The sequence below is a fragment of the Lolium perenne genome, chromosome 3, assembly GCF_019359855.2.
Source record: "Lolium perenne isolate Kyuss_39 chromosome 3, Kyuss_2.0, whole genome shotgun sequence".
Classification (NCBI taxonomy): Eukaryota; Viridiplantae; Streptophyta; class Magnoliopsida; order Poales; family Poaceae; genus Lolium; species Lolium perenne.
Window position 1 is genome coordinate 324,498,046 of NC_067246.2, and position 12,539 is coordinate 324,510,584.

At 42.3% G+C, this 12,539-nt stretch overlaps 1 long non-coding RNA gene across 1 annotated transcript; it reads right to left on the reverse strand.

Annotated features, from left to right (window-relative positions):
- Nucleotides 1-565: 565 nt before the first annotated feature.
- On the reverse strand, nucleotides 566-2,831 carry LOC127338867 (uncharacterized). Its single transcript, XR_011754376.1, has 3 exons — nucleotides 2,711-2,831; nucleotides 1,063-1,427; nucleotides 566-951 (listed from the first exon to the last, which is right to left on the reverse strand). It is a non-coding gene; the product is annotated as an uncharacterized lncRNA (long non-coding RNA).
- Between the last annotated feature and the right edge of the window lie 9,708 nt (nucleotides 2,832-12,539).

The following is a 12,539-nucleotide window of genomic DNA, read 5'->3' on the forward strand; positions in this document are numbered from 1 at the left end:
TGCTCTTTGAATAGACAATATTGCAAGTAAAACAATCATCCACTACCACGGAATGAATCTCACGTTTTGGTCTTGTTCACAATCGTGTGCAACCAAAAAATTTCGTTGAATATGCACATTTATTCCGATATTCTTTATTCCAGCATCTCAATCTGCATGTTTTTTTAATCACCAATTTTTTATATGATTTCCTTTCGTGCTACCATTTATTAAGTGGTAACCCGTGTGGGTACATGTATGGGCCTGGCCAAACATGCCGACCTTAATTGAATTGAATCTCCGACTGAGTAGAATAGAAGTCTCTCTTAAGTGGTCACCTGTGTGGGTACACATGTGTGCGTGTGGCTAAACATGCCGAGCTTAATTGAATTGAATTTCTGACTGACTAGAATAGAAGTTGGTCTAAGTGAAGCTATTGCCAGCCGTAATGGTAGGCATATTTATCTAGAATTATGTATGCTAAAAATAATTAGTCAGAGCTCAGAAAATCGTTCCAAAGTCAAAACCCATGAGTTACTACCTTTTTTTGGGAAAAGTCCATGAATCTATATTAATAGTAATCAATAGTAGTACAAAGGCCTCTAAAAGTAATAAAAATTACAATTAGAATTTTTTACCACCTAGCGAAGACTACGAGCACGAGAATGGGCCGACGGCACGTCGCTGCCCTTGCCCCTCCCTCACCGGTGTCGAGCAAAGCTTATCGTAGGAAATCTTATTGTAATAAGTGGAAACCGGTTTCTTTTCCTTCTCAACCAGAAACAGAAAAGGTGGAATCAGGCTAGACTATCTTAGTTACTTAACGCGCGGGCAATTCTGGTCATAGTTCCTGGTCCATATGCGGCAACCGTAGACAGCAGTGCTGTTGCGACTGTTCATCTCCATAGTCCCATTAAACTGCAGAACTGCTGCAATGCTGTTCACTGCAATACCGACTTGTGTTGCAGTGACCTAAACCACAAAATTCGATAGTGATCGATGAAGCGTTAATAGACATGTCCCTGAAACGCGGGATAATTAATGAGTAATAATATTGGTCGATAGTAATACTGAGATTATCACCTGAGCAGGCGAGTCGACGAATGTTGGTTGCTGAACATCAAATTCGGTCATGTTGAATCTCAGGAAATGGCCTTCATTCTCCCCGTACTCATTCAGGAGTGCCACAGTCCCTGAGATGTTTTTGTACGTGATGTTGCAGCTGGTAGGGTTTTCTGCCCTTATGGTGAATCGGACGGTCACGTTACCTGGCAGGGACTCCTCCATCTGTAAGGAGCCACCCACGACTACCAGGAGCAGACCATTGGGTTTGGCCACCTGGGTGATTGTCATAGTAAATATGACAGACGCAAAAATAATTCCTATCACAAGGCTTGCAACATAGCCGCAAAAACATTCCTTATCTGTTTCCATTCTGTGACGGGACGCTGTAGACGAAGGAAGTAATTAGTCACTATTATTGCGATCCTTTTCAATATAAATACATGTTAATGTGCAGAAACAAAGTAACTTGCAAAGGGTCCGTTGGTTGCAACAGGATCACAGAACATTCATACAAACTATTTTTTGCAGCTATGTAACTAAATCTAGTTGGTAAACATTTATTTATAAATGTACTGGTTCATGAACCATATGGTTTAAGACAGTAAGAATTAACAGCATGTAGACGTGAAACAAAAAAAAACATGATGCGTATATGTAATACTACCGATGGTAGTTTTTAAAAGGTCAGTGAAAGAAACATTGGCGAACAAACAACTGGCTGTGGTTATTTTTTTCTAAATTCATTTTCCTAAAAAAGCGTTTGCAACCGACCATTAGACCCATTCCGATGAGTCATGTGCTTAGCCTACTCATCCTACATGATAAACTAAATGAATATTTCTATCGAAGAAAACATATGCTCTGTTACTTTATTAGTACTAAAATCAACGGAACCTACAAAGGATGTGTGTTCATGGTGATATAGTAAAAGAGTGTGTATCTTTTGTTTTCTTGACAAAACAGATACGCGATGCACACACAGTTAAAAATTAACAAATAGACAACTAAATTTGTCACGGATTTGATATGCGACAATCAGTTGTTTCTCTTTGTCTAACAACCAAATATTAGTCTTTCAAAATTTGCTCCAATGTTTCGGAATTTGAAAAAGAATGTTCCTGATATTTTCCAACTTTTAGATGCCCCATTTTCATGAATAAACAAAAACAAATCGAGAGTTTATAGTAGGGTTCAACTTTTGTTCCGTTATAATCGTTCCCCATGTTTAATTTTTTTATAAGAAATAAAAGAATTAATGTTCCAGAAAACGGTCCCCAAATCAGTACCTATTGTTCGAATTTTTAGATATCGGCTATGCACCTATTGTTTGAAATATCTGGTTTGCTCCCGAAATCAGTACCACCCGGCCCGTTGTTGCTTAGACACTGATCTCGATTGTAAAACATTACTACCTAGTAATGGTCAAAGGCCTTACTCTTCTATGTCAAAAAGAAGAACTAATTAAGGTTTTTGGGTGCGTGGCGAAGCAGTGCCCATGAAGATAGTGGTTTTGGTTTGGGCGTTGGTGCATGGTAAACAACGTAAGTAACAAGAAGGTCTAGCTTGAGAGCTAGCTCCCGGCTGTGTGTTCTTACAACTGATCGTACGGAAAACAACCGGAAACTTAATATGCCACCGATGAGTGATGATTCAGGTTGAGGCTCACCTTATTCAGAGGCGTAGGTGTCCTAGAAGGGGTTCGAATGACGGCCAAACCTCCACTAACACCGCGGCCAGCAACTTCAACGGAGCCTGTGCGCTTCAGCGTCGGCTTCACGGACTTGTTAATGGAAATAATAACTCATACTCTAATGGACCGGTGAGTGAATGGACCTGTTTTATAGTAGTAGAGACTTCGCATGCACGAGGAACGCGCCTACCAAAGCAAACCAACAAACTGAGTGTTGCGTGCAAGGTACAAGCGGCCGGACTACTTAGCTACAACTGTTTCATTTCGGTATCACTGTAACTATCACACTGCATGCTTCATGCTTGAGCCATTACCACACGCTTGAAAATCCGAGCTCACGATCCGAGTATGGAACCTCCAGCACCAAGAATTTTTTTAAAAAAATAGATAAAAAGAATATATTAGTATCAAGAAAATATTAATTATATCCAGCTTCGGCATCAACATAATACCAAAAAATAGTGGAGACATTGAAGTTGTACACAACAAAAAGAATAAAGAAAAAAGATCCGTACATCTTTCAAAATGGAAGGAGATATCGAGACGTATTCAGATCATATAGATGATACGTGCTGATAGCACACACACCTACGCATCCTCCTGATTCTGTCCCTCCATCACACGCCATCCGCAAAAAAATAAAGTACACCAACTATTTATTTCTAATTTCTTGATGAAGTATATTTTATTGTTGAAAAGATTTAAGCATTACACCTTGCATTTGCAAAGGTATAGGATGCCCACAGCCGTTCGAGAACAAAATATGAGTACAAAACAAGGCACGATGAAATCAAAATGAAACTGTATCGGCTCTTAAACTGGTGGAGGCTGAATTCTAAGACTATGTGGCCACCCATGTTGGATAATAAAGTTCCTTGTCGTGTCCTCCAACCGTGTAGACATCTCCTTAAAGAGATCGCGGTTCTCCATACGTCAAACAACACGACGAATAATGGAGGAAATTGGTGCACTGGTAGATAACTTGCATAAGAGAAAAAAATAAAAACCTTGTCATTTCTAAATAGCTAAAGCAACCAAATAGCGGCAAGCCCTCCTACCCTAATAAGTAATTTAAACCTATGATCCACCCTATTTATCCAATTTCCATTCTCATTTAGGTTCAACCAATAGAGAATTTATCCAATTGAAATTCTCACCATATCTCCAACTATAGAGAATTTACCATTCTCATTTAGATTCTAGCGAAACTCGTCAGCCCCTGGAGTCAACTGGACGAAAGCCAAACGTCGTAGCAGTTCATTTACAGATACAAGCCAAGGCCCGGCAAGGTTCCTTCTAAACGTCATATTTGGTGGAGATAATTCCATCATCTTAGCTAAAGTATGACCTTTGTGACACATGATATTGTATAAAGAAGGATATTGTTCCTAGAGCCTGGAAATTTCATGACCATTTGTCCTCCCATCCTTAATAGAGAAATAAAAATATGGGAAGAAGTACTTCATCGTTGCCACAAGACCAGCCCAAAAGTGTGAATCTCCAGGTTTCCAATAAACTTGACATAATGCTTGTGAGCCAATATATTTTATCCTCAGCATAGTTTGCCAAACCTCATCTTTGTTAAGCAGCTTGGCAATCATTTACCAAGCAGTACAATGTTCTTAACCCCAAGGTCGTGAAAACCGAGCCCTCCTTGATCTTTTTAGGGCCAACAATGATCCATTTAGTAAGTTGGTATTTATTTTTCTAACTATCTTATTTTCAAAAGAACCTTGATAGAAAATAATTCAATCGGTGAAGACTCATTTGGGTAATTGGAAGAAGGCACTAGTAGAAAAAGGTGCTTCCATACCACCCCATTAGTCTCCAAACATTTTAGCCTGGGACTAATGGGGTCTTTAGTCCCGGTTCGGCAGGGGAACCGAGACTAAAGCTCTGGGCCCAATGGCCTCGGTCGACAGCTGGTGTACGTGCGAACCTTTAGACGCGGTTGGCCTGGCCAAACGCGACTAAAGGTCCACCATTATAAATATTGTTGCGGCACACTTGGCTTGTGTGTGAGATCTTGGTGTTTAACTTCTATTCACAAGGGGTGGTAGGTTTGACTTTTATCCTCTTATGCATAAGAGATGTTCGATGAAATGCCCGAGAGCATGATGCCACTTGTGTTCACATAAAATAAACATTATATAAAGTGTCAGAGCCACACTTACGCTTTCTCATTTATTTTTCCTCCTTGATCGCGATTAGCAACTTGAACCTTTTATGTGTCATTGATAAATACGCATGTGTTGTTCATAGTTTAATTTCTATTATTTCTAGCTAGTTAGTTTAACAAATGCATGATGGTTAATTATATAATTATATAATAATAATGCAGATGAATCGGGAATGGATGTACGGTAACCGACTCTATGACGAGTTCATTACGGGTTTGAATGATTTCCTTGCAGTGGCTAATGCAAACAAGCAGGGGGGTTTTGTTATATGTCCATGCGCTGCCTGTAAGAATCAGAAGGGTTACTCTTCCTCAAGAACCGTTCACGTCCACCTACTTCGGCACAGTTTCATGCCAAGCTATAATTATTGGACCAAGCATGGAGAAAGAGGAGTTAGAATGGTAGAAAATGAAGAAGGGGATGATGACAATTATCCTGATCATTTCGGTGATACTTTCATGGACGATGCTGAAGGTGGGGAAGAAGAAGGGGAAGGTGAAGGGGAAGGTGAAGAAGAGGCACGTGATGAGCCCGCTGATGATCTTGGTCGGACCATTGCTGATGCACGGAGAGACTGCGAAATTGAAAAGGAGAGGAAGAATTTGGATCGCATGTTAGAGGATCACAAAAAGTCGTTGTACCCAGGATGTGATAATGGTCTGAAAAAGCTGGGCTGCACACTGGATTTGCTGAAATAGAAGGCACATGAAGGTCTATCTGACTTAGGATTTGAAAAGTTGCTGAAAATGATGAAGAATATGTTTCCAAAGAATAACGAGTTTCCCGCCAGTACGTATGAAGCAAAGAAGGTTATCTGCCCTCTAGGTTTAGAGGTTCAGAAGATACATGCATGCATTAACGACTGCATCCTCTACCGCGGTGAATACGAGAATTTGAATGAATGCTCGGTATGCACTGCATTGCGTTATAAGATCAGAGGAGATGACCCTGTTGACGATGTTGAGGGCGAGAAACCCAGGAAGAGGGTTCCCACCAAGGTGATGTGGTATGCTCCTATAATACCACGGTTGAAACGTCTGTTCAGGAACAAAGAGCATGCTAAGTTGTTACGATAGCACAAAGAGGACCGTAAGTCGGACGGGGAGTTGAGATACCCCGCTGATGGAACGCAATGGAGAAAGATCGACAGAGAGTTCAAAGATTTTGCAGGTGACGCAAGGAACTTAAGATTTGGTCAAAGTACATATGGCATGAATCCTTTTGGCGAGCAGAGCTCCAACAATAGCACATGGCCCGTGACTTTATGCATCTACAAACTTCCTCCTTGGTTGTGCATGAAGCGGAAGTTCATTATGATGCCAGTGCTCATCCAAGGTCCGAAACAACCCGATAAAAACATCGATGTGTACCTAAGGCCATTAGTTGATGAACTTTTACAGTTGTGGGACAGACCTAGTGTACGTGTGTGGGATGAGCACAAAGAAGAGGAATTTAAACTACGAGTGTTACTTTTCGTAACCATCAATGATTGACCTGCTCTTAGTAACCTTTCGGAACAGACAAATAAGGGATACAAGACATACACACACTGCTTACATGAGACTGAAATTATATATTTGGATAATTGTAAGAAGAATGTGTACCTGGGGCATCGTCGATTTCTTGCCCGACATCATAACTTAAGAAAGAAAGGTAAGCATTTCAATGGAAAGGCAGATCACCGGCCGAATCCTACGGAACGTACTGGTGCTGATGTATTTGATATTGTCAAGGATTTGAAGGTCATCTTTGGAAAGGGTCCTGGCGGACAATCAGTTTCGCGGGGAGTTGACGGGCACGCACCCATGTGGAAGAAGAAATCTATATTTTGGGAGCTAGATATTGGAAAGTCCTAGATGTCCGCTCTGCAATCGATGTGATGCAAGTTACGAAGAATATTTGCGTGAACCTCCTAAGCTTCTTGGGCGTGGATGGGAAGACAAATGATACAAAGGAATCACGGCAGGACCAGCAACATTTGAAAGACCCAGAAGACCGGCATCCGGAACGGTTTCAAGGTCGTGCCAGCTACGCTCTTACCAAAGAAGAGGTCATCTTTTTTGAATGCCTGAGCAGTACAAAGGTCCCGTCTGGCTTCTCGTCGAATCTAAAGGGAATAATAAATATGGCGGAGAAAAAGTTCGAAAACCTGAAGTCTCACGACTACCACGTGATTATGACGCAATTGCTTCGATTGCTTTGAGGGGGCTCCTACCGGAAAATGTTCGAGTAGCCATTGTGAAGCTATGTGCATTCCTCAATGCAATCTGTCAGAAGGTAATCAATCCAGAAGATCTACCACGGTTATAGAACGATGTGATCTAATGTCTTGTTAGTTTCTAGTTGGTGTTCCCACCATCCTTCTTCAATATTATGATGCACCTCCTGGTTCACCTAGTCGAAGAGATTTCCATTCTCGGTCCTGTATTTCTACACAATATGTTCCCCTTTGAGAGGTTCATGAGAGTATTAAATAAATATGTTCGTAATCGTGCTAGGCCAGAAGGAAGCATCACCAAGGGCTATGGAAATGAGGAGGTAATTGAGTTTTATGTTGACTATGTTCCTGACCTTAAGCCGATTGGTCTTCCTCAATCGCGGCACGAGGGGAGACTAAGTGGAAAAGGCACGATCGGAAGGAAATCAACGATATGTATGGACGGCCATTCTATGACTGAAGCGCACCACATAGTTCTACAAAATTCTAGCTTGGTGGCTCCGTACTTCGAGGAACATAAGAATATTTTATGCTCAAACAACCCGGGGAAGCCTGAATCCTGGATTACAAAGGCCCACATGGAGACTTTTGGCGGTTGGTTGCGAAAACATTTAATGAGTGACAATGATGTTGAAGATCAGCTGTACATGTTGGCCAAGTAACCATCTTCGACTATATCGACTTTCCAAGGGTACGAGATAAATGAGAATACATTTTACATGATTGCCCAAGATAAAAAGAGCACCAACCAAAACAGTGGTGTCCGCTTTGATGCAGCAACCGAGAATGGGCAAAAGGTCACATATTATGGTTACATAGAGGAGATATGAGAACTTGATTATTGACCCTCTTTTAAGGTTCCTTTGTTCCGGTGAAAATGGTTCAAGCTAACAGGAGGTGGGGTAAAGGTGCACGAGCAATACGGAATGACAATGGTGGATTTCAACAATCTTGGTTACCTTGACGAACCATTCGTCCTAGCCAAAGATGTCGCTCAGGTTTTCTATGTGAAGGACACGAGCAGCAAACCGAGAAAAAGGAAAGATAAGAAACGAGTACATCATGCGATGATTCAAAGCGCCACATAGTTCTTTCAGGGAAAAGAAACATCGTGGGAGTGGAGGACAAGACAGACATGTCAGAAGATTATAATAAGTTTGGTGAAATTCCGCCCGTCAAAGTGAACACTAACCCAAGCATTAGGTTAAATGATGAGGATGCTCCATGGTTACGGCACAATCGTAAGCAAGGGACATAAGGGAAGAAATGATGTGTAATAATTTATTGTACCAAACTTTGTTGAGGAAATTTTCTTCCAAACTTTGTATGGATCATGTGAATTATATTATCAATGATGTGTTTGGTGTCCATTTTTGAATGATTCGATTGATTCGAGATACCACTGATGATACCTGAAATTTGAACTACATCCAATGATGTGAAGGACATGGCCTAGGAGTACATCTTGGAATGTTGGAGTGATTTAGTCATACTCCTGCCTAGGCCTATAATATGCATACTCGTACTCTTCGTAGTTGCCGCCGTTGTACTGGTATTCGTCGCCTTCTATGTTGCCGCCGTCGTCATCGCTGTCGTCGGGCGGCGGTCGTGGCTCGAACCTCGACTCGTACTGAGGGTAGCGCAGGCGGGGGATATCGCTGGCCCTGATGTAGTCCATGACGCTTTGTAGAGTCCGGCCGCTCCACCATAGCCGACGGTCGGCCTCGTGGAAGTTCCCAGGAGGCAGACCGTCCTACTCATACCTGGCGAGCGCCCTCTCACGCCGATTGATGAAGAAGGCGTCCCAAGTCTGTTGGTTGTCGGGATGCCAGCGGGGATTCATCCGCTACTCCTGCGTGAGGTCGAGCTAGTAGTGGTTCATGATAGCCGCCCGGCGCGCAGTACCCAGAGGGACGGGAGTGACCGGCACACCTCCGGCGCTTAGGCTCCAGCCGGCGGGGACGCGGTAGCCCGGTGGGCAAGGGTAGTTCGAGGCGCAAAGCTCCTCCACCTGCTGGTAGGTTAGAGAGGGTACGGTGGAAGCCATGAGAGAGTGATGAGAGATTGTAGAGATGTGATAATGCTGGCCAAACCGGGCTGCATATATAGTGAGAAATGGCGGTAAAAAATGGGGGCAGGAAGACATGAGGCGGGAAGAAATGGCGGGAAGCGGGGGAGAAATGGAGGGAAGAGAGGAGGCGGGGGAAGATAGAGGCAGGAAACAATGGTGGCGGGAAGAAATGTCGGGAAGCGGGGGAGCAATTTTGATATATTATTTGTATTTTTTTGATTTGAAATGAATTAGTTTTATTTTTCTAAAAAATTTGATATATTATTTACATTTTTCTGATTGAAATGAATTAGTTTTATTTTTCTAAAATTTTTGATATATTATTTGTATTTTTTCTGATTTGAAATGAATAATTGATATATTATTTATATTTTCTGATTTGAAATAAATTAGTTTTATTTTTACGAATATTTTTATATATTTTTTGTATTTTTCTGATTTGAAATGAATTAGTTTTATTTCTATGAATATTTTGATTTTTTTTGTTTCCTTCTAATTTGAACTGAATTAGTTTAATTTTTATGAATATTTTGATATATTTTTTGTATTTCTCTGATTTGAAATGAATTAGTTATTGAAAAAAATCTTTAGTCGTGGTTGGTGTCACCCGCGACCAAAGGGCACCCTTTAGTCGGGTTGGTGAGACCAACCGCGACTAAAGGCCCGAAAGTATAAATACTTCAGCGCTAACCGCCGCTCTGTTATCGATCACTTCGTCTTCGTCGACGCCGCACCGCCCGGAGAGCTATCGCAGACGCCGCACACCGTCATGCCGCCCGTACGTCGCCACCGTCCGTCGCCTCGCCTCTCCCGCCGCCGTTCGTCGTCCCCCTCCTCTCGCCCCGCCGGCCGGCCGCTCCGCCTCTCTCTGCGCGCGCGCGCTCGCCTCGCCTCGCCGCCGGCCGTCATGCCGCCCCTCTCTCCGCACGCCGTCCTCGTCGCCCCTCGCCGCGCCCTCCCGGCAGTTCCTCGCCCCCGGTGCCGCGCGCCGCCCTCGCCACCAGAGAAGGAGAGGCGCCGGCAGAGAGAGACAGAGAGAGTAGCAGAGAGAGTCCCAACCTTTTTTTTGGTTTTTTTATTTTGATTTGATTGAAAAAATGTAATGTTAGGGAGAAATTAATTAGAAAAAAATTAGTTCTATATTACAACTTATAAAAGAAGTATATTTGGTGTAAAAAAAATTAGTTCTACAACTTATAATAGTAGAATATTGCGCGGGAAAAAAATCGCAACTACATAAACGAATTATATTTTAATGAAGACTCTAAAAATAAAAAGAAATTTGGTGTAAATTAAAAAATAAATTTTTAAATAAAAATAGATTTATTGTTGTTAATTTGTTAATTGTTGCTAATTTGTTAATTATTGTTTATTTGTTAATTATTAATGTTGTTAATTGTTAGAGCAGTCGCCGGAGTCTCCCCCAGGTCCTCGCAGCCCTCGCCGCAGTAGTTGCCGGCACCTCGGCGCCCTCGTCGTAGAGCCGCCCGCATGCTGAGCGCCGCCGCCCTCGCCGCCCTCTCTCTTTCGCTCGCAGCAGAGCAAGTAATACGTGCCCTCCTCGCCGCCTTGTCATCGCCGCCCTCTCCGTATACGTGCCCTCCTCGCCGCCCTCGCCGCTGTTCGGAGTAGTTCCTTTACTTAATTAGTTTTTACTACATGTCTTCAGGAGTGAATATGGCGGACGATAGAGACCCGATTTTGGATAACTATGATCCGGAAGCTAAAGCACATATAACCGGCATCATAAACGGTGATATTCCCTATGTGCCGGAAGAAGATGAAGAAGAAGATGTTTCTTCTTATCTAAACCTTGATAGTGAAGGTCAAGGTAAAGGTGAAGGCATGGACATTGTTGAAGCAGCTCGGGGAACAGAAAAAACAGCAAGTCAAAAATGCGGGAAACAAGTTTCCCAGCTCGGGGAACAGAAAAAACAATCGACCCCCTCGCTCAAACTCGAACCCCGTCCTTCCGTTACGACGTCCTTCAGAGCCGACATGGATAGGGACATGGAACTATTGGACCCCGCTATCCTAGCAGCTGCTAGAGCACAAGAAATGACTATAACGGCGGCCAAAGAAAGAGCCGCCGAGTTCGGTATGACTCTTCGTGCATTGTTAGGCCTTGAGGATGCGCCAATAAGTGAGGTAGCATTTACATATGTGCCAAATGGGCCTCTCGTCGAGCCTGCGCAGGAAGCGAGTCTACCAACACAAATGCGAAATCTGCTACTCTGGTACAAGGATTTCATAAAAAATAAGGTCAGCAAAGAATATATTTATGCGGAAGTTAGAGAGGAGCATCACTTCAAACATTACTATGTACAAGTTGTTCAATCTCCTCGAGCTCAAGAAATCTCTCCTGAGTTGCTACGTTCTATAAGTGATTTATTTCTATAATTAAATCTCTACCTCATCTCGTTCATTGCATGCACTATATTTTCCTAACTGTATTCTTGTGTACGCTATTATGCAGAATGAAGCTTGGGGAATGCAAAAGAAGGAACATCCTTGATATTGGGTTCATTAACCCACATATCATTAATTAATGGATATGTGTTACAAAATCACCCCCAAGACGTAGAGAGAAACCTGTACAAGTTTCTTACAAAGCAGGAACTCAAAAGTGAAATTCTATTTCCTTACCATTTTGGGTGAGTGTTTCTGTCTTGTGCACATTCTCTTTTGTTTACTCAATATTATGTCTAATCGATGAGTTATGCATGACTGTGCATGTAACGTGTCTACAGGTTCCACTGGATTCTGCTAATAATTCAATTTGACAACTTCAGAGTTGAAGTCATGGACTCTCTAAATATGGACCCAAAGCATTGGTCCGGCATAAGATTAATGCTGCAAATGTAATTATTTTCAATCATTTGCGCACTATATCGGCCTCTTTAGTTCATTTCTCGATATCAAGTAACTAATAACTCCCTTGTTCATTTAATTTCTTTGCCCTGCAGGGTTTGGAAACGGCTCAAAGATAACATAACCGGTGAATTCAAAGATCAGCTAACATTTAGAAGGTTAGCTAATATTCCAACTCAGCCATCGGGACCAATCTATGTGGATACTATATTTGTGAGTTCATCCGGGGACACACCTCTGAGCGGAGGGCTCGGGATATCAACTTGCGGAGGAGTGACTTGCGGGAGAATCTTAATCTAGAAGCTCGCTTCCGACCAATTCAAGAGGAATTAGCAGGATTCTTGATGAGGGACATCGTCCATCCTAATGGAGAACACTATTACGAGCACGAAGAACTTCTAATGCCGTAAATTGTATATGGAAACTTGTTTGAAGTTATATATGGTCAGCCAAGAATGAATATTA